General features: G+C 39.3%; 1 long non-coding RNA gene across 2 annotated transcripts in view; it reads left to right on the top strand.

Annotated features, from left to right (window-relative positions):
- The first annotated feature begins 585 nt into the window (after positions 1-585).
- D830032E09Rik (RIKEN cDNA D830032E09 gene) overlaps positions 586-22,239 on the top strand; it is a 33,689-nt gene continuing 12,035 nt past the window's right edge. The window contains exons 1-3 of one of the 2 annotated variants that reach the window (NR_102307.1): positions 586-679; positions 20,036-20,149; positions 20,885-20,992. This is a non-coding gene — a long non-coding RNA (RIKEN cDNA D830032E09 gene). The remainder of the gene's footprint in view (positions 680-20,035; positions 20,150-20,884; positions 20,993-22,239) is intronic. The other variant, NR_102306.1, reaches the window with a different exon arrangement.

The following is a 22,239-nucleotide window of genomic DNA, read 5'->3' on the forward strand; positions in this document are numbered from 1 at the left end:
ATTTCCACATATGCGTATCTTCTTCATAAATGTCAGCATTTATTAATAAAATGAGTTTTTAAAAACTCTTACAGTTCTCTTAGTATATAAGCTTTATGTCCACAGGTAGATTCTAAAATGCCACAGATCTCTCCAAAACTCCTATTCAGGAAATGGTCCCATTTTACTTTTCTGGTTTCTGTAGTTACTACAGAATATCTATTTTCATCTCAGATTTGGAACTAGTCACCTCAAATGAGAGAGAACATGAGACATTTCTATTTCTGAGTTGGGGTTACCTCACTCAATATAATCTTTTCTAGTGCCATCCATCTACCCACAAAGTCCGTGATTTCATCTTTCATTACAGCAGAATAGTATTTCATAGTGTATATGTATTACAGTTTCATTATTAATTTGCTGGTTGTAGGATTTATAGGTTGTTTTCATTTTCTAGATATTGTGAAGACAGCACCAATGAAGTGTATGTGGAACAAAATGTCCAGTCCTTTGGAAACATGCCACGAAATGACACAGGCCAGGTCATCTGGTCGATTTATTTTTAGCTTTTTGAGAACTCTGCACACTTGTTTGCAGAGTGGCTTCAGTGGTTTATAGTCCCATTAACATTTAATGAGGGCTCCACTTTCCCCGCAGCAGGCGTGTGCTGCTGTTACTGGTCTTTGCCACTTTGATTGAGGTAAGAAAACCTCAGAGTTGTTTTGATTTGATTCACATAATTATCAGGGCTGGTGAACAAACGTTTTTTGAGAGAATCTTTTTAGAGATATTTCTTAGCCATTGTTTTCTTTCAGAGTGAAGGGCCCAAGTGTTGAGTTCTTTGGATACTGTGGATATTATATTTCTGTCAGGTGTATAGGTGAGCATGGATGGCATGTGTTGTTCTCATCTGACCACAGTGGCACTGTGACCCGATACCCTGGCATGCATGCCATGGTAGACTATACTTTTAACTGTGAGCTAATGTACACTCTTCCTTCTTTAAGTGGCATTACCACCTCAGCCTACTAAGTGAAAGAATTTTGAAAAAGAAAAATCTCAGTCAGGTGGGAACGGGTCTAATGGCAAGGTAGCTTGCCTCTTAAGAACTCTTCAACACAAATACTTTAAGTAAGTATTCATGCAAGGACTTACTTAACAAGAGAGTCTGTTACATCTTTGCGATTTATTTCTGATATGTGAGGGATAGCATTTCTCCATTTTGAAGCACATAGTTTTCAAGATATTACTTTAGAAGCAGGGACTCTGCTTTCACCATGAACTAGCCAGTTTCAGGAACCATAATAAAAATTAATTTCTGACTATTATGTTTTTTCCCCAAATTCATAGCAGCACAAAATTACTAAGTCATTCATTGTTCGTGTCTCCCTCATCTTACTAGGGGGATTTTGGATGATTTTATGATCAAACAGATCTAAGAGTATATCTTAGTGATGTTTCTGGGAAACGTTTATTTTTCTTGGTGACTAAAAGCAGAGAGCTCTGATCTTTGATTCGACTGCCAGTTTCATTTACCAATTCTGCCTTCAGATATCACCATTCAGCTCGGAACTTCAGAAACCAATGTGAAGTCATAAGATAGGAAGTTTAAGGAATAGAAGGGACACTGACAATGATAGACTGCCAAGGACACAAAGGACACATTAACCACTAATGAAAGCTAAATTCTAATAATCACTTATTTCCACCTATATGACAGCCATTTCTGCTCTCTCCCTCTCTCTCTGTCTCTCTCTGTCTCTCTCTGTCTCTCTCTGTCTCTCTCTGTCTCTCACTGTCTCTGTCTCTGTCTCTCCTTCCTTCCTTCCTTCCTTCTTAAAAACATACAAAACCCTATAAACGTGCGTGTTCTACTTTCTTGATATCAGCACTACACCCAGTTCCCTGTACCACAGTTTCTCTGATGGTGAAGTGGAAGTAAAGATTTCTTCACAAATATAAATCAAGTGTGATGTGTGAGTAAAAATGTTAGAGGAATGTAAATTTTCCTCACGAGAGAATTAAATGTATCTGGCATCAATATTCCAGCTTGGGAGCTCAGGTTTCTTCATTAACGAGAGGATAACATTCACATTCAGAAGGCAGGACTTACGGGACATTAATTATTATACACACTCTTTCCCGCAGACTCACTCACTGACCTTTAAGAAGTCATTTAACCTTCCTGCCCTCTGTTTCTTCCCTCACTGATAAAATTAGAGATTGCAATGCTTTTTCTATGTATGTAATGAGGTTGTTGAAGATAAAATTCAGTGGAATATTCAATAATTTTAAAAATGTAATATGCAAATATATTACATTAATGAATCATTTGAGATTTATACATGAGTTCTCTCATATCTATTATGAACCCGAAATGCTGAAGCCTTAAGCAATACTCAGTTACTGTTTTAGAGTAAATTCTTCTTTGCCTGTACTCTAATTTTATTTTTACATTTTAAAATGTATTTTCTTAGAAATATGAAGGGCAAATATATTTTTCACTTTAAGATGTCATTTAGTTAAGATACTTACTGTATTATTAATAGAGTTTTAAGTACCATTTTATAATTACTCTTCAGTGAAAGAGTAGTAAATTCCCGTGGGGAAACTTGAAATTTATGAATTACAAAAGTAAGTGATGACTTATAATTAAATACAAAATGAAACTTAAAAGATAGATTAGATGCATCTCTATATTTCTTTATAATTGCATTAACAAATTTCTTCAAGCACAACTTATGATGGAATATAATAGCCACCTGTATTTACATGAGATTAGAAAAAGATAGATATACATGTATGTATATCTATGTATGCGTGCTTATGTGCAGCAGTGTGTGTGCCTCTGTATAAAGTTATAGGTATGCATCAGAGAATGTAGTGTACCCACTAAAGATCCTGGATCCCTGTGCCCCACCACAAAGGATTGGATCAGATACATGGAGAGTAGAAGGAACAGCCAGTTTATTAGGGAGAAAAATCACCTCTGAGAAGGAAAATGGCCTCGAGCTGAGGATAGGTCAGAAGCTCAAGAGTACCAGTGCTGGGCAGATTGGGGCATTTTTATATTTTTACAATGCACACTTTTCCTGCTTGTACTCTGTTACATGTAAGCTTTGGTTATGGAGGGGACATTTCGCTGTCTTTCTCTGCCATTTGTTTCTTTCATTTGCTGATCTTTATGCTTTTTTCTCTGTCCTAGTTTCTTCCCACATAACAGATGTGGAATACAGAGAGGTAATGAATAGCATTTGCCGACATCCTAACACACACATACGATTCTTACCTTCATGAGTGAGATTCTGCTTTTTTTTTTTTTTTTTTTTTTTTTTTTTAGGGTTTTATTTATTTATTTATTTTTTTATTTTTTTTCCATTTTTTATTAGGTATTTAGCTCATTTACATTTCCAATGCTATATCAAAAGTCCCCCTTACCCACCCACCCCCACTCCCCTACCCACCCACTCCCCCCCTTTGGCCCTGGCGTTCCCCTGTACCGGGGCACACAAAGTCTGCGTGTCCAATGGGCCTCTCTTTCCAGTGATGGCCGACTAGGCCATCTTTTGATACATATGCAGCTAGAGTCAAGAGCTCAGGGGTACTGGTTAGTTCATAATGTTGTTCCACCTATAGGGTTGAAGATCCCTTTAGCTCCTTGGATACTTTCTCTAGCTCCTCCATTGGGAGCCCTGTGATCCATCCATTAGCTGACTGTGAGCATCCACTTCTGTGTTTGCTAGGCCCCGGCATAGTCTCACAAGAGACAGCTACATCTGGGTCCTTTCGATAAAATCTTGCTAGTATATGCAATGGTGTCAGCGTTTGGATGCTGATTATGGGGTGGATCCCTGGATATGGCAGTCTCTACATGGCCCATCCTTTCATCTCAGCTCCAAACTTTGTTTCTGTAACTCCTTCCATGGGTGTTTTGTTCCCACTTCTAAGGAGGGGCATAGTGTCCACACTTCAGTCTTCATTTTTCTTGAGTTTCATGTGTTTAGGAAATTGTATCTTATATCGTGGGTATCCTAGGTTTTGGGCTAGTATCCACTTATCAGTGAGTACATATTGTGTGAGTTCCTTTGTGATTGTGTTACCTCACTCAGGATGATGCTCTCCAGGTCCATCCATTTGGCTAGGAATTTCATAAATTCATTCTTTTTAATAGCTGAGTAGTACTCCATTGTGTAGATGTACCACATTTTCTGTATCCATTCCTCTGTTGAGGGGCATCTGGGTTCTTTCCAGTTTCTGGCTATTATAAATAAGGCTGCTATGAACATAGTGGAGCATGTGTCCTTCTTACCAGTTGGGGCTTCTTCTGGATATATGCCCAGGAGAGGTATTGCTGGATCCTCCGGTAGTACTATGTCCAGTTTTCTGAGGAACCGCCAGACTGATTTCCAGAGTGGTTGTACAAGCCTGCACTCCCACCAACAATGGAGGAGTGTTCCTCTTTCTCCACATCCTCGCCAGCATCTGCTGTCACCTGAATTTTTGATCTTAGCCATTCTGACTGGTGTGAGGTGGAATCTCAGGGTTGTTTTGATTTGCATTTCCCTGATGATTAAGGATGTTGAACATTTTTTCAGGTGCTTCTCTGCCATTCGGTATTCCTCAGGTGAGAATTCTTTGTTCAGTTCTGAGCCCCATTTTTTAAGGGGGTTATTTGATTTTCTGAGGTCCACCTTCTTGAGTTCTTTATATATGTTGGATATTAGTCCCCTATCTGATTTAGGATAGGTAAAGATCCTTTCCCAGTCTGTTGGTGGTCTTTTTGTCTTATAGACAGTGTCTTTTGCCTTGCAGAAACTTTGGAGTTTCATTAGGTCCCATTTGTCAATTCTCGATCTTACAGCACAAGCCATTGCTGTTCTGTTCAGGAATTTTTCCCCTGTGCCCATATCTTCAAGGCTTTTCCCCACTTTCTCCTCTATAAGTTTCAGTGTCTCTGGTTTTATGTGAAGTTCCTTGATCCACTTAGATTTGACCTTAGTACAAGGAGATAAGTATGGATCGATTCGCATTCTTCTACATGATAACAACCAGTTGTGCCAGCACCAATTGTTGAAAATGCTGTCTTTCTTCCACTGAATGGTTTTGGCTCCCTTGTCGAAGATCAAGTGACCATAGGTGTGTGGGTTCATTTCTGGGTCTTCAATTCTATTCCATTGGTCCACTTGTCTGTCTCTATACCAGTACCATGCAGTTTTTATCACAATTGCTCTGTAGTAAAGCTTTAGGTCAGGCATGGTGATTCCACCAGAGGTTCTTTTATCCTTGAGAAGAGTTTTTGCTATCCTCGGTTTTTTGTTATTCCAGATGAATTTGCAAATTGCTCCTTCTAATTCGTTGAAGAATTGAGTTGGAATTTTAATGGGGATTGCATTGAATCTGTAGATTGCTTTTGGCAAGATAGCCATTTTTACAATGTTGGTCCTGCCAATCCATGAGCATGGGAGATCTTTCCATCTTCTGAGATCTTCTTTAATTTCTTTCTTCAGGGACTTGAAGTTTTTATCATACAGATCTTTCACTTCCTTCGTTAGAGTCACGCCGAGATATTTTATATTATTTGTGGCTATTGAGAAGGGTGTTGTTTCCCTAATTTCTTTCTCAGCCTGTTTATTCTTTGTGTAGAGAAAGGCCATTGACTTGTTTGAGTTAATTTTATATCCAGCTACTTCACCGAAGCTGTTTATCAGGTTTAGGAGTTCTCTGGTGGAATTTTTAGGGTCACTTATATATACTATCATATCATCTGCAAAAAGTGATATTTTGACTTCCTCTTTTCCAATTTGTATCCCCTTGATCTCCTTTTGTTGTCGAATTGCTCTGGCTAATACTTCAAGTACTATGTTGAAAAGGTAGGGAGAAAGTGGGCAGCCTTGTCTAGTCCCTGATTTTAGTGGGATTGCTTCCAGCTTCTCTCCATTTACTTTGATGTTGGCTACTGGTTTGCTGTAGATTGCTTTTATCATGTTTAGGTATTGGCCTTGAATTCCTGATCTTTCCAGAACTTTTATCATGAATGGGTGTTGGATCTTGTCAAATGCTTTTTCTGCATCTAACGAGATGATCATGTGGTTTTTGTCTTTGAGTTTGTTTATATAATGGATTACATTGATGGATTTTCGTATATTAAACCATCCCTGCATCCCTGGAATAAAACCTACTTGGTCAGGATGGATGATTGCTTTAATGTGTTCTTGGATTCGGTTAGCGAGAATTTTATTAAGGATTTTTGCATCGATGTTCATAAGAGAAATTGGTCTGAAGTTCTCTATCTTTGTTGGATCTTTCTGTGGTTTAGGTATCAGAGTAATAGTGGCTTCATAAAATGAGTTGGGTAGAATACCTTCTACTTCTATCTTGTGAAAAAGTTTGTGCAGAACTGGAGTTAGATCTTCTTTGAAGGTCTGATAGAACTCTGCACTAAACCCGTCTGGTCCTGGGCTTTTTTTGGCTGGGAGACTATTAATAACTGCTTCTATTTCTTTAGGGGATATGGGACTGTTTAGAAGGTCAACTTGATCCTGATTCAACTTTGGTACCTGGTATCTGTCCAGAAATTTGTCCATTTCGTCCAGGTTTTCCAGTTTTGTTGAGTATAGCCTTTTGTAGAAGGATCTGATGGTGTTTTGGATTTCTTCAGGATCTGTTGTTATGTCTCCCTTTTCATTTCTGATTTTGTTAATTAGGATTTTGTCCCTGTGCCCTTTAGTGAGTCTAGCTAAGGGTTTATCTATCTTGTTGATTTTCTCAAAGAACCAACTCCTCGTTTGGTTAATTCTTTGAATAGTTCTTCTTGTTTCCACTTGGTTGATTTCACCCCTGAGTTTGATTATTTCCTGCCGTCTACTCCTCTTGGGTGAATTTGCTTCCTTTTTTTCTAGAGCTTTTAGATGTGTTGTCAAGCTGCTAGTATGTGCTCTCTCCCGTTTTTTCTTGAAGGCACTCATAGCTATGAGTTTCCCTCTTAGAAATGCTTTCATTGTGTCCCAAAGGTTTGGGTACGTTGTGGCTTCATTTTCATTAAACTCTAAAAAGTCTTTAATTTCTTTCTTTATTCCTTCCTTGACCAAGGTATCATTGAGAAGAGTGTTGTTCAGTTTCCATGTGAATGTTGGCTTTCTGTTATTTATTTTGTTATTGAAGATCAGCCTTAGTGCATGGTGATCTGATAGGATACATGGGACAATTTCAATATTTTTGAATCTGTTGAGGCCTGATTTGTGACCTATTATGTGGTCAATTTTGGAGAAGGTACCATGAGGTGCTGAGAAGAAGGTATATCCTTTTGTTTTAGGGTAAAATGTTCTGTAGATATCTGTCAGATCCATTTGTTTCATCACTTCTGTTAGTTTCAGTGTGTCCCTGTTTAGTTTCTGTTTCCATGATCTGTCCATTGGTGAAAGTGGTGTGTTGAAGTCTCCCACTATTATTGTGTGAGGCGCAATGTGTGCTTTGAGCTTTACTAAAGTTTCTTTAGTGAATGTGGCTGCTCTTGTATTTGGAGCATAGATATTCAGAATTGAGAGTTCCTCTTGGAGGATTTTACCTTTGATGAGAATGAAGTGTCCCTCCTTGTCTTTTTTGATGACTTTGGGTTGGAAGTCAATCTTATCAGATATTAGGATGGCTACTCCTGCTTGTTTCTTCATACCATTTGCTTGGAAAATTGTTTTCCAGCCTTTCATTCTGAGGTAGTGTCTATCTTTTTCTCTGAGATGAGTTTCCTGTAAGCAGCAAAATGTTGGGTCTTGTTTGTGTAGCCAGTTTGTTAGTCTATGTCTTTTTATTGGCGAGTTGAGACCATTGATGTTAAGAGATATTAAGGAAAAGTAATTGTTGCTTCCTGTTATTTTAGTTGTTAAAGGTGGCATTCTGTTCTTGTGGCTGTCTTCTTTTAGGTTTGTTGAGGGATTACCTTCTTGTTTTTTCTAGGGCGTTGTTCCCGTTCTTGTATTGGTTTTTTTCTGTTATTATCCTTTGAAGGGCTGGATTCGTGGAGAGATAATGCGTGAATTTGGTTTTGTCGTGGAATACTTTGGTTTCTCCCTCTATGATAATTGAGAGTTTGGCTGGGTATAGTAGCCTGGGCTGCAGTTTGTGTTCTCTTAGTGTCTGTATAACATCTGTCCAGGCTCTTCTGGCTTTCATAGTCTCTGGTGAAAAATCTGGTGTAATTCTGAAAGGCTTGCCTTTATATGTTACTTGACCTTTTTCCCTTACTGCTTTTAGTATTCTATCTTTATTTAGTGCATTTGATGTTCTGATTATTATGTGTCGGGAGGAATTTCTTTTCTGGTCCAGTCTATTTGGAGTTCTGTAGGCTTCTTGTATGTTCATATGCATCTCATTCTTTAGATTTGGGAAGTTTTCTTCAATAATTTTGTTGAAGATGTTTGCTGGACCTTTGAGTTGAAAATCTTCATTCTCATCCACTCCTATTATCCGTACGTTTGGTCTTCTTATTGTGTCCTGGATTTCCTGGATATTTTGAGTTAGGATCTTTTTGCATTTTCCATTTTCTTTGATTGTTGTGCCGATGTTCTCTATGGAATCTTCTGCACCTGAGATTCTCTCTTCCATCTCTTGTATTCTGTTGCTGATGCTCAAATCTATGGTTCCAGATTTCTTTCCTAGGGTTTCTATCTCTAGTGTTGCCTCGCTTTGAGTTTTCTTTATTGTGTCTACTTCCCTTTTTAGGTCTAGTATGGTTTTGTTCATTTCCATCACCTGTTTGTATGTTTTTTCCTCTTTTTCTGTAAGGACTTCTACCTGTTTGATTGTGTTTTCCTGTTTTTCTTTAAGGACTTGTAACTCTTTAGCAGTGTTCTCCTGTATTTCTTTAAGTGATTTATTAAAGTCCTTCTTGATGTCCTCTACCATCATCATGAGATATGCTTTTAAATCTAGGTCTAGGTTCTCAGGTGTGTTGGGGTTCCCTGGACTGGGCGAAGTGGGTGTGCTGGGTTCTGGTGATGGTGAGTGGTCTTGGTTCCTGTTAGTAAGATTCCTCCGTTTACCTTTCGCCATCTGGTAATCTCTGGAGTTAGTTGTTATAGTTGACTCTGTTTAGAGATTGTTCTTCTGGTGATTCTGTTACCGTCTATCAGCAGACCTGGGAGACAGATTCTCTCCTCTGAGTTTCAGTGCTCAGAGCACTCTCTGCTGGCAAGCTCTCTTACAGGGAAGGTGCGCAGATATCTTGTATTTGGACCTCCTCCTGGCCGAAGAAGAAGGCCCAAAACAGGACCTTTCTCAGACACTGTGTTGCTTTGGCAGTTCCCAGGTGGTACAGACTCTCACCTAAGCAGACTAAATTCCTAAGTTCCTTGGAGTCCCGGGACCAAGATGGCGACCGCTGCTGCTGTGACTTAGGCCGCCTCCCCTGCTGGGTGGGCACCTGTCCTCCGGTCCGGACGGTGGCTGGCTGTCCCCGGCCCACAAAGGGTGCTGCCTCAGCGCCTCTGTGCTTCCGCCTGTTCCAGAAGCTGTCAGGTTTTCTGGCGCACCCTCTCACCTGTTCAGACTAATTTCCTAAGTTCGGCGGTCCCGGACCAAGATGGCGACCGCTGCTGCTGTGGCTTAGGTCGCCTCCCCAGCCGGGCGGGCACCTGTCCTCCGGTCCGGAAGGTGGCCGGCTGTCCCCGGCCCACACAGGGTGCTGCCTCAGCCCCTCTGTGCTTCTGCCTGTTCCAGAGGCTGTCAGGTTCTCTGGCGCACCCTCTCACCTGTTCAGACTAATTTCCTAAGTTCGGCGGGTCCCGGACCAAGATCGAGATTCTGCTTTTGCTTGCTATCAAGGTGTTGTGGGATGAATTGAATGATAAGACTTCCAAATATTTGTTGACTTCTCTACTATAAGTCCTCTGTAGAGCACCATGGTTAGCCCAGGTGAGATGGCATTCTGGAGTATGTTATCTGCATGTGGAAAGGCCTGCAAGCCTTCCCTGTAATTGCTGCTGTTTGCAGTCACTCCCAGTGTGTTCTGACAGTGGTCTACAAGAGACTAGCCCCTCCTTCCTCTCCTTTCCCAAGTACTGCCCTTTCCAGAGAGACTCCTTCTAGATTTATCTCTCCTTCTTACAGAGCTGACAGCCCTTGCTCTGACCAAAAATGTTATTTTTAAGCCTTGCTTGCTTACTATTATGTGTTTTGATAAGGTCTTGGCCAGTAGGACAATTATTGGATGCTGCTGCCTGTCTGAATTCTTATCAGACTGTGCTAGAAATGGTTGACCTTTCTCATTATCCTTCCTATCTGTCTGATACTCAGCATCATTTGTCATTGTTGGCAACAAGAAGTTATTCTAGAGAGAAAAACATTTATCCTGCTAAAATCTAATCTAATTGGATCCCTAGCACACGATCATTGCCATTGTTGTAGTACCTACAAGAATCAGACTTCAAGCAGAAATGAGAATTCACAGTTATATTTGAGATTATCCAGTTAGCAACACCTCTCTATGATCTTCCTACTGGAAGGAAAACGAGCAAAATGTAATTGACCCTCTCCCACATGACCTGGAGCATTAGGTCACGTTACCATCACTCACTCTTCTTAAACTATCCTATTGCTTTGATGATTTCCCTCAGTTGCTTGGTTTCCATTCCAAGTCGATTCTGACCCCAAATGGTCCAATTCAAAGCTTAAGCACTGCTGCAGTTAGCAACTGGCTAGGATTCACAGAAACCATCTTTTCTTAGTCTTGACCTTTAAGCTTTCCTAGCAAAATAGTGGTAAGGGCCAAGCAGTGCTCAGCTTTTATAGAACCCTGTGCTACTGTCTTGAGCGATGAGCTATTAAAATGGAAAATGTTACTCTGAAAGCGCATTCTCTGCATTTCATGAATGATCTCACATTTATTTATCAAAGTCATCCACTTCACAAACAAGATATCTTGTCAAAAGAAAAAATAAATAAAAAGCTCTTAGAAGTAGAACTTCACTAACAAGGCATACCAAAAATTAAATATTCCTGTAAATTCATACTATATCTGCTGCTTTTTGCTGCTAATGCAGGGATGTTGCTAAATTCCTTCCCTGGGGAAAGTATAAAGCAATATTTACCTCTTTCCAATGTTCCAATGGCAAATTGATGAGTCCACAAAAGTTCACTATGGGGAATCAAGAAATTTACTAAACTTTCTGACAGCCTAGTTGAGGGGTTACTAAGATGTTTATGGGCACTCCTCACCCTAACAAATTACACTTTAAATGCCTTACCAGCACCAACAAGAGATTCTTTCTGGTCATATATTGCCCCCCCCCCCCACCTGAGTCTTCCCGACTCTGTGCTACATTCCCTGCCCGCAAGTCACATGCAATAGTGGCAGACAGTGGAGAGCAGCTAGACACTCACGTGAGGATCTGCAACCTAACTCTGTTCCTCTGTGGGGGGCTGTAAAATGTCTACATTGCCAGTTGGCATGATCTCTGGCGAATCTGAATCACCTGAATTCCCCAAGATAGTGGTTGCTTGGGTTGGAGGACAGTCACTAACGACAGGGCAAATGTGCTGTCTAATTTGTATGTAAATTTGACACATGCTAGAGTCATTTGGGGAGAGAGAACATCAATCAATAAAATGTTCCCACCAGATTGGTCTGTGAGCAAGGCTGTGATTAATTAGTGATTGAAGTAGGCAGACCCAGCCCATTGTGGGTGTTGCCACTCTTGGGCTGGTGGTCCAGGTTCCATCAGGCAGAAAGCTTAGGAATCCAAGAGAAGCAAGCCAGTAAGCAGCACTACCCTGTGACCTCTGCATCATGTCCCGCCTCCAGTTTCTTGCCTTGACTTTGTACCATGACTTCCCTCAGGGATGGAGTGTTTTATACAAAAATTTAAGAGAAAATAAACCCTTTCCTCCCCTGGTTGCATTAGGTCATAATGATTTATCACAGCAATAGGAAGTCTAAATAAGACATGGGGTTATTTTAAAGAACTCCTATAAATATTAAAGAGAATTATTTGCAAGGAGTCCACTAATGTCAGCATTTGAACAAACTGTATATGTGTTAAATCATGTAACATCTATTAGAGAGTGGTGATTTCATGCTTTGTGGCAGTGAATAGTAAGTCTCAGTATAGATACCTTAGGTGAAAGAATTAATTTGCTTGTGATATTTGTGAATTGGGGTATAAATCTTCTCTCCAGACTCAAAAGTGTTTTTGTTGGGAAGGGAAAAGTGTATGATCAAAATACATTGTATGAAAAAAATTAAATAAAGTTTCTTTAGAAGTGATTTGTTTTCATTTTCAAAAACCTTCTAAATGGGACTAATACATTTTTCTTTTTTAATAAACTGAAAATTATACCTGGAAAAACTTCAAACTCAGATGTGCCTTATTGATTTTACAACTGAGGGCAGTTTGTATAAGAAGCAACCACAAGGACACACTTTAGTGATTATTGCCACTAATTTTTGTTTTATGGAGCATGGCTTGATTTTTTTTTTATGTTCCACATAAACAAACATACTACAATTCATATATGTTAGTTTTCACGAGAAAATGAGAAGCTTATTGGGAGATACACATGGTTTCTAGAGAATGCACTACTTGTATGCAAAAATAAAATTATAAGCAAGATTTCCAAACTTGAAGAAAATAATTTTTTTCTCTCTCTCTCATTCAGTGACAATAGGAGGTGAATTTCCAGGTAACTTCTTTGCCCACTCAAAGACATTATATTGAAACTATACTATTACTGTTTGGAAATAATGGCCATTTCCCCTATATACAGTGGTAAATGAACGTAACATCATTGGGACTATTTCTCTTTGAGGAAATTACTTTGTGACTGTAATGCATCACTACTAGTTTTAATAGAAGCTTCCTGGAGAACTTTGGGTATTAATAGCTGAGTTTGAAACTGATTTCTTATAAAAGGAAATTGTTGCAGAGTTACCACAGTGCTCTTAGAATGTGGATGAATATTTTAAGCAAGGTAAGCAGAAATGAGTTTATGAATGGAATTACTTTTATTTGACAAATTGATCTTGGCTTAAGTATAGCTTCTGTAAGCCAGAAAGACCCAAGCGTGAGAAGAATAAGGTGTCTTTCCCCTCTATTTTTGCTGTTTGGCCATCAGAACTCCTGAGCCTTTCTGGCTCTGTTTGTGGATCAACTCCTGTTACACCTCCAACACACTTTGAATTACAGTAGATTCAGAAGAAGAGCAGAGGAAATGAGAGGAGAAAAAAAAATTCAACAAAACTTTTAGAAATGAGAATATTTAACTTGGAACTTATTTATTTAGTTAGTTTCCAGTAAAATAAATGAAGATGGGTATATCTCACCACTTGTTACCTTGAAATTGTTAATATGTGGAACCAAAAAGAATATCCAGTTGTAATATAATTGTACTCAAAGAAAATATGAGACAGGCAAAAAGCAAAACAAAACAGAGCTTTAAATATGGCTAAAACTGCTTCATATCATGCCAATGTGTAAATGACGAGGCAGAAAATATATGCAATTTATGTCATTATAATTGATGTTTTAATGAGTGAAGAATACCTTGAAGTAAGAAAAGAGAAAAGTATAAACAAAGCCAAGCAAACAAAGAATCAAAACATGTAGTAGACCTTGATTTTGATCTCCTACACTGGGAAAAGACATATACCATAACAAACAAACCTATCCTAACCTGTGCAAGCAATGCTATACAGGATGAACAGGTTATATTCAGGATCTATCTATCTACCTACCTACCTATCTATCTATCTATCTATCTATCTATCTATCTATCTATCTATCTATCTATCTATTTATCCTATATGTGTATGTATGTGACTGTGCGTACACACACACACAATTATGCAATAACAATGAAAAAAGTGACCATGAATTTGAAGGAGAGCAGGGAGGCATACATAGGATGATATGGAGAGAGTGAAGGGAAAGGAGAAATGTAATTAAATTTTAATCCCTCAAATAAGCTACAACACAAAACCAAAACAAAGCACCTTGTCAAACCATCATAGGAAGGAAAAGATAATAGTATTCAAGGCAGGAGAGAAGTCCCTCTGCATTCATTATAAGGGAGCTACAAATTAACATTAAAGTGATGTTATATACTTTATATTTAATTGTTGGTAGGTCAAGAACAAGATAAGCATGTCATTAGAAGTCAGGAATATATGTGTGTGTGTGTGTGTGTGTGTGTGTGTGTGTGTGTGTGATTAGCATATAATTGTCACAATCTTTGTAGGAGGGACGGTTCCATAGAAATTATCACAGAAGTGTGTACTGTGGAGTCCAGGATTTGTTGATTCCTTGGCAACAGGTTCTATAGACTCGTGTTCTAGCACAGAATTTGGAACCATGCAACATGACAAAGTTAATGCACAACTTGTACTTAATGGACTACTGTCTATCCATACACAAAGAATACATACTTGTGTGAAAGACCTCCAAAAGAAACTGAAGTGAACAACCAAAGATGTAAATCCTTTCTTTGAGTTGGAAAATGACAAAAAGGACAAAGAAACTTTCTTTTATTCATAAATGTCTTTATACATTTAAGCCATTTGAATTGTGTAAGTACTTTGGAGATACAAAAATTTAAACTTTGATGATAGTATCTTTTCAGAGATTATTTCCTGGAATACCAAAGATTTGAATTTTACTTGAAAGAATGAAATATAAACTCTTCATTTTGAAGAAGACAACAAGACTGGGGTTGGGGAGTAGATAGCAGGGCCAGGGATATGGTGGATGGCATTTGCGTAATTTGGGGATTTAATTGGCTGTGGACAGGGTGGAGCAGTGCACGATATCCTTGTTTCCCAAAGCAAGCATCCCAGGAAACATCTCTCATCAAATATTCAGATAGAAATCACTACCTTGTATTTGGTTACAATCAAATCAAGGAACCCTTTCTTAGCTTTAATCTCTGTGACATGTCTTAAGGAGACAATTGGTACTTTAAATTTACCTCAGAACATAATGTTATATGCATAATATTGAATAGCATATTATTAAATAGTTTACACACCTCTTTTCCCAAACCTAAAATTACGTACCCTTTACATCATTCTTCTGTTCTCTTTCCTGTTCCCCTTGTCTCCTCCACCCCACCCCAGCTTAAAAGTAACTTAATTATTATCATAAGATAAATTTTTTAAAGATATTTGCAGTAAACTGAGACTTAGGAAATAAAAATAACAATTATGGCATCTTCATTTAAGATATTGTACACTCTTCAGTACAGCACGGACACCATGGTTATTCCAGCTACTTGGTAATATACTCATGGTTTTGAAAACGTGAAGGTATACCATTGTGCATATCAATGGGGGAACAATGTGTGGTCTTCAGTGAGGATAACTGGTATATCTTATAGTGCTTCTTGCTCCCCATATTATGCACTAAGAGCACGGAGGGATTTTTCCACGCCACAACTCTGCTGGATCTCCTGAAGACCAGGCAGACCCAACGACACTAGGTAAGTCCCTTTCCCCTCCAATCTCCTGCTTGCCAACTTGCCTGAAAACTGATCCAACAGCTGTAACTACATCCCATACTTTGTGCTCCGTTTTCTACCACACAACTCTGCCTGCATTTCTGCAGATCTGCAGTTACCAGGGACACCAGGTAATGTGCTGTCCAAAGGCCTCGCTCATCATATTTGCCCAAAACACACCCATCAGACTTAAACTGCATCCCATGCCCTGTACTCCTTTCTATAGCCCACAAACAGGCCTGCTTTCCTGGAGGTCCACCAGTACCAGGGAACCCAGGCCATGATGGTACTAAGGACTCCATCAGAGGCAAGGGTACATCCAAAACCCCAGAGGCCATGCAGGTCAGACAAACTCCGGGGGATACAACCTGCTGGATATGAACACTGGCTAATCACCAGAATTCCAGGCCACTCAGGACAGTAGTCACAGACGAAACAGAAACCAAGGTGAAAACATTCAAAACATACCCATCCAACAAAGATAAACTCAGAAATCTAAACCTATAATATCTGCAAAACCCAGAAGACAAAAGGCCAGAAACAAACAAACAAACAACAATAACAACAACAACAACAAAAAAAAACCCAACCATAATCAACAACAGCCAGGGCAATGTGGCACAGCAAGCCTTGAATATCTAACACACTTAAAAGGAAATGATCTTAAATCCATTCTTATGAAGATGACAAAAGTCTTTGAAGAGGAAATAAATAAACCCCTTAAAGAAATAAAGGAAAATACAACCAAACAGTTGAAGTGAATGGATAAAATGGTAAAAATATAATTTGCAGCCAAATGGATGGAACTAGGAAATATTATCCTGAGTGAAGCAACCCAGGCCCAGAAAAACAAACATGGTATTTTCTCACTTATAACCAGATAGTAGCCATAAAGTACAGGATAATCATGCTGCAATCCACAAACCCAAAGAAGCTAAGTAACAGGAAGGCCCATGGTGGGTGGATTGGATCTCATTGAGAAGGAATAATAGAATATACATGTGTATAGATGGATGGAGAGATCTGTGTTGGGAAAGGGGTGGGGAGTGGAACAGAAGGAATAAAGTGGTAGGAGGGACAAAAGGAGAGAGTAAGGAGAGAGAGAGAGAGAGAGAGAGAGAGAGAGAGAGAGAGAGAGAGAGAGCGCACTGGAATCATTGGGATATGGTGGGAGCATTTCTGGGATAACCTAGAAACCTTAAAAACAGGAAACTTCCAAAAATCTATAATGGTGACCCAAGCTAAGACTCCTAGCAAAAGGGGATGTGGAGCCTGAAAGGACCATCACCTATAGCCAGAAAAGTCTTTCAATGTAGTGGCTGGGACACGAACCAAGCCATAAAACCTTAGACCCACAATTTCTCCTACCAACAAGATGTGCAGGTGTAAAGATGGAGCAGAAATTGAGGGAATGTCCAAACAATGACTTGGCCAGCTTGAGGACCATGCCATGACAGAGAGCCTACCTCTGATACTGTTGATGATACTCTGCTATACTTCTTGACCTACCTAGAATAAATTATCAGTGAGGCTTCACCCAGAAAGTGATGGAAACATGCAGAGACCCACAGCCAAACATCAGGTAGAGCTTGAAGAATTCTATGGAAGAGGGGGATAAAGGTTTGAAAGGAGCCAGAGAGGTCAATGACAGCACAAGAGAAGATATATAACAAATCACCTGGGCCGTTAAGTGCCTACAAAGACTGAATCCCGAAACAGGGCATATGTGGGATAGACTCAGGTCCTCAGCACATATGTAATATTTGTGCTGCTCAGTCTTCATGTGAGACTCCTAACAGCAGGAGCTGTATCTGACTCTGTTCCCTGCCTTTGAATTCCTTTCCCTGTCTGGGCTGCCTTGCCTAGCCACAAAAGGAGATGTGCCCAGTACTATTGCAACTTGATAAGCTAAAGCAAAGTTATCCATGGGAAGCCTTCCTTTTTTATGAGGAGAAAGAGAGAACTGGAAGTTGGGGGAGGGGGAAGGAGATGAGATGAGAGGAAGGGACTGGAGGAGATGAGGAAGGGAAAACTGCAATTGGGATGTTAATTAATTAATTAATTAATTAATTAAAATAAATGAATATGGAAGAGGGGACACACAGAATACTCTGTGACTAGAGCAGAATGAATGCTTCAAAATTATGTGTGACTACACTTGTGATCACCATGGAATGAAGGGCAAGAGGGTCTCAAGTTCAGAGTAACTCTCAGGAAACATGTAAAGATTGGAGAAAAAACTTCATAAATACACTTCTCATTTTTTTTAGGTTTTGAATGCTAATAGAATTGTATTTGTTCAAAAAAGTCAGACAAAGCAGAAACAACGTGAAAAAGTAATACTTCAGAACTTGGTAAATGTGTAGCCATACGTACTGTACAAAATGATCAGTCATGATCTGTGGAGAACCCTTATCATGCAGAACACTCTTACTACCACATTTATTATTCCATGGTTGAAAAATAAAAAAACAAAATTCAACAGCAGATTATGATAAAACTTCTACAAAAGAAAAATTGATGATAAGATACAGAGAAAATTATATCATCTAAAGACAACTTTAGAGAATGCAGAATAAGGCCTCCTGAGGTAGGAGGAAAAGACAGTGGAAATGGTACTGTAAGAATGAATCACATACCTAACTCTACATCCAAAGGAGTACAACCAATTTCTAACCCAGGAGGAATACTACATGTAACTCCAACTCCAGGGGCTATGACATTGTTTTCTGGCCTAAATAGACATCTGTGTATAGGTGCATATACTCACACACATACACACAAATATGTACATAAATTGAAAAATTAAAATACGTTTTAATAAAATAGATAAATGTAACCATCAAAGCAGCTGTAAACACTGTGATGGACAATGATATGCTGTCTACAAGATATGCTGGTGCAATAGTGACAAAGATGATGTTGTTATAGCCAACAACTCTAATTGGACTTAAAACACACCCCATGAGATGGAACTCACTCTTGACACTGCCTCAGGTCACCAAAAATGCAAGATTATATAGGCCATAGGCCTAGGATAACACCAAATACTACTGTTCTGTAAAAGGAACATAGCAATCAAATGACTCCAACAATGGTCTGCCGAACCCATAGATAAGTGTCTCCGCCATCATCAGAGAATCTTTCTCTGACAATAAGTGAGAACTAAATCAGAAACCTACAACTGGATGATGTGGAAAACCAGACATTTCTGACACACTCAATCCTAAGTGGAATGGCTTCAGCAGACACTTCACCTCACAGACCAGGAAGCTATTCCAAGGGAGGCTTAAAGGGAATAGAGGCCTCTTGGTATTGCAAACATTATATGCCCCAGTACAGGGGAACGTCAGGGCCAAGAAGTGGGAGTGGGTGGGTAGGGGAACAGGGAGGGGGAGGGTATAGGGAACTTTCGGGATAGCATTTGAAATGTAAATAAAGAAAATATCTAAAAAAAAAAAAAAGAAAGAAAGAAAGAAAGAAAGAAAGAAAAAAGAAAAAAGAAAAAAAAAAGGATTATAAAGGCCAGATGGACTATGACTCCAAGGAAACAATGTCTACCAGATAGATGCACATATGAATTCACAGAGTCTCTGGGTCAGTGCACAGGGCAAGGACAAGTTAAGGTCATATGGTGTTTCAGATATGATAGAGGGAAGTCTCACTGGGTATATTATAAAGATAAGCCTCTTGCCCTGTGGTAGATGACCAATGCATAATGAACTCAGTGGTATTTTTATAGAACTTTTGTCTCATATTGCTTTGTTTTCATATTTTCTTTGTCTTACTGGTCCTTTGTATATTACAGTTTTTATTTTATATTTTATTGGTTTTTGCATATATGTGCATTTCTTGGTTTTCTGTAACTCCTTTCTCTCTGTGAAAAAGTGAGAGAGAAGAAGAAGGGGTATGGGAATGGTTGGGGTGGTAGGAAGAATCTAGGAAAAAGATTAGGGAAGGGAAATCATAGTCAGAATATATTGTATGGGAATGTTTTCAATTAAAAAATATGAAGACCTTTTGGACGCTTGACCATTTCCAGAAATAGCTCAATAAATGCTTTCCTTAGCTATTCTTGTCCTACAGTACAGTTGCTGCATATAATAAGTCAGCTCTCCTGCCCCAAATGGATGCCTCCCACATTGGGACTTTATTCAAAAGCCATAGTTCCTGAAGTCCTGCTGCTAAATCTTGTTTGGGAAGATTAGGGCCTATTCTCGCCTAACATTAATTTGATAAGAAGCAGTGCAGCATGAGATTGATGTTGGAATGTGTCCAGAATGTCTCTCGTTTGACACATTATCTCACAGGCTTACTGTGAGATATGCAAAAGTGCATGTAGTTATGAGAACAAGTTGTATTCCTATAAACACGGGAGAGTGGACTTCAGTGATATATCAGGTTTTATATCCACATAAATCTACCCCTGGCATTTTTGAAATATGTCATTTGACCTTCCTTTTTCTTGGTCTTCATTGCACAAGAGCGTTTGTCCTCAAAGCCAAAAGTCTCATAGCCATTAAGAAATAGATATATACATTTTGAATACTTTTCTGTGGGTGTGCTTAATCCACAGACAGACGGACTGGGGATTTCTCCATCACTGTTGCACATAAGAAGAGTGGTGATAGGAAGAGTGGACACAGCAGTGTTCATACCAGGCACTGTCCTGGAGCCAGTGATGCCAGAGGTAACCTTTCAATTTTGATTGATTCTACCGCCTTACAAAGCTTTCTAAACTTTACGTTTAAAACGTGCCCCTGTGTTCTGGAAATTCCATATCTTTTCAGCCTTCTCATCTCTCTTCTCTTCACCAATCTGCAGTCACTTATGTCCAGCACCATGCCCCTAAAACTCTTCTTCCCAGGTCCAGAAACTACTTAGTCTTTCAGTGGCCTTGGTGGAAATTTCCCCTCTTGCTTCTGTGAGCTGTGACACTACATTCCACTGTTACTTGCTTTCTCTTTCTCCTGTACATTTCCAGTTCTCTCTATTACACTAGGCCATGGTGGGGACATCTCAACACTGCTCATGCTTCCTGTCTCTCTACATAGAACTTTACAGTGACTCCTTAAGTATTAACATTGTACCATATAATGGGCCAGGTATTTTGGCAATACTGCTTATTTAGCCAAGAGTTCTATGTCGATTATATTTATTTAACAGAAAATGGATGTAAGATTTCAAAGTTCATATGATTTGACAAATACCAGCTTATCAGACTCAAAACTGCACTTAGTTCTACTTTTTCCTCTGCTCAGAAACAATTTTAAAGCTATATGTTTATATTAGCCATCTATAATGTATACCAAATATGTAATATATGGTGGTAATTCATTTTACTTATTGACAAAAAAAATCATTCTGAAATCACTGACCCTGTACTGCTCTGTTCAATAAGTGATCAATGGTTTCTCTGACACAGGGAGCAAGCCTCCTACCCTACAAAACTCATCTCCTGTGACCTTCTAGCCTGAGTCAAGCTGGGATCGTCATTGCTCTGTGTGGGCAAGGTTACATCACAGCTTGGCAGGTTAGTCCTCACACTAAAGAGTTTTCTCCCACAATCCTAATTTTTGTTGTACTTTGTATTTGTTGTTTGTGTGGCTGTTGTGCAAAGTATCCAGCAAAAACAACTCAAAGAAGGAAGTGCTTCTTTGGGTCCCAGAGGATTCTGGGAATTGTCGCAAGGAAGGCATTTCAGCAAGGACTGCATACGTATGTCAATGCACACACTGCATTGACAGTAAGGTCACACTGACTGCATTTACAGTGAGGTCACTCTGGATTGACAGTGAAGTCACTCTGCATTCCCAATGAGGTCACACTGCATTGACAGTAAGGTCACACTAAATTCACAGTAAAATCACAGTGCATTCATAATAAGGCAGCAGACATGAAGAACACTCCCTCCCCTTCTTTTTTTAATTCAGTCTGGCTACTTCAATCTATGTGTATTACCCATGTATAGACTATGTCTTTCTATGCAGTGAAACTAATCTAAGGACAATCCCTCAAAAACATGCCCAGAGATTTTTTTTTCCATAGTGAATCTAAATCCTATCAAGTTGACAATTAATATTAACCATGACATAGCCCATCTAGAACTTGACTTATATAAAAAAAAAAACACCATTGCCATGGTGGTGTTTTTTATTAGTTCCTTGTTGTTATGCCCAAGCATGTGACAGGAGCCCCTGAAAGGAGGAGGAGTTTATTTTGGCTCAGAGTTTGTAGTTGCTTAACCGCTGGCCATGGGCAAAGCATTATAACTGCAGTAGGTGCGTGTGCCCTAGAAGCCTCTACACTTCATGATGAGTAGGAAAGTGAGAAGAGAGGCAAGGAACGGGAACCAGGGCTTAGGGAGATTAGCCGTGGAGGCTTTACCTCATTTGCTTTACCCAGGGACAGCCTATGTTCCCAACCAGTCTCATCACCAGAGGTCTAAGTTAAAAACAGAAGCCTGCTGGAGGAAGTTCATGTTTAAACAGAAACAGACATCCAGTTTATTTCTTTGTCTCATCAATATCCAAACATCTTTTTTTTTAAAGATTTATTAATTTATTTTTATATAACTACACTGTAGCTGTCTTCAAACACCTCAGAAGAGGGCATCAGATCTCTTTTACAGATGGTTGTGAGCCACCATGTGGTTGTTGGGATTTGAACTCATGACCTCTGGAAGATCATTCAGTGCTCTTAACCCCTGAACCATTTCTGCAGCCCCTCCAAACACTCTTACTGGAAAGATAAAGTGGTGAAAGATATCCATTGATTTGA

The sequence above is a fragment of the Mus musculus genome, chromosome 1, assembly GCF_000001635.26.
Source record: "Mus musculus strain C57BL/6J chromosome 1, GRCm38.p6 C57BL/6J".
NCBI classification, from domain to species: Eukaryota; Metazoa; Chordata; class Mammalia; order Rodentia; family Muridae; genus Mus; species Mus musculus.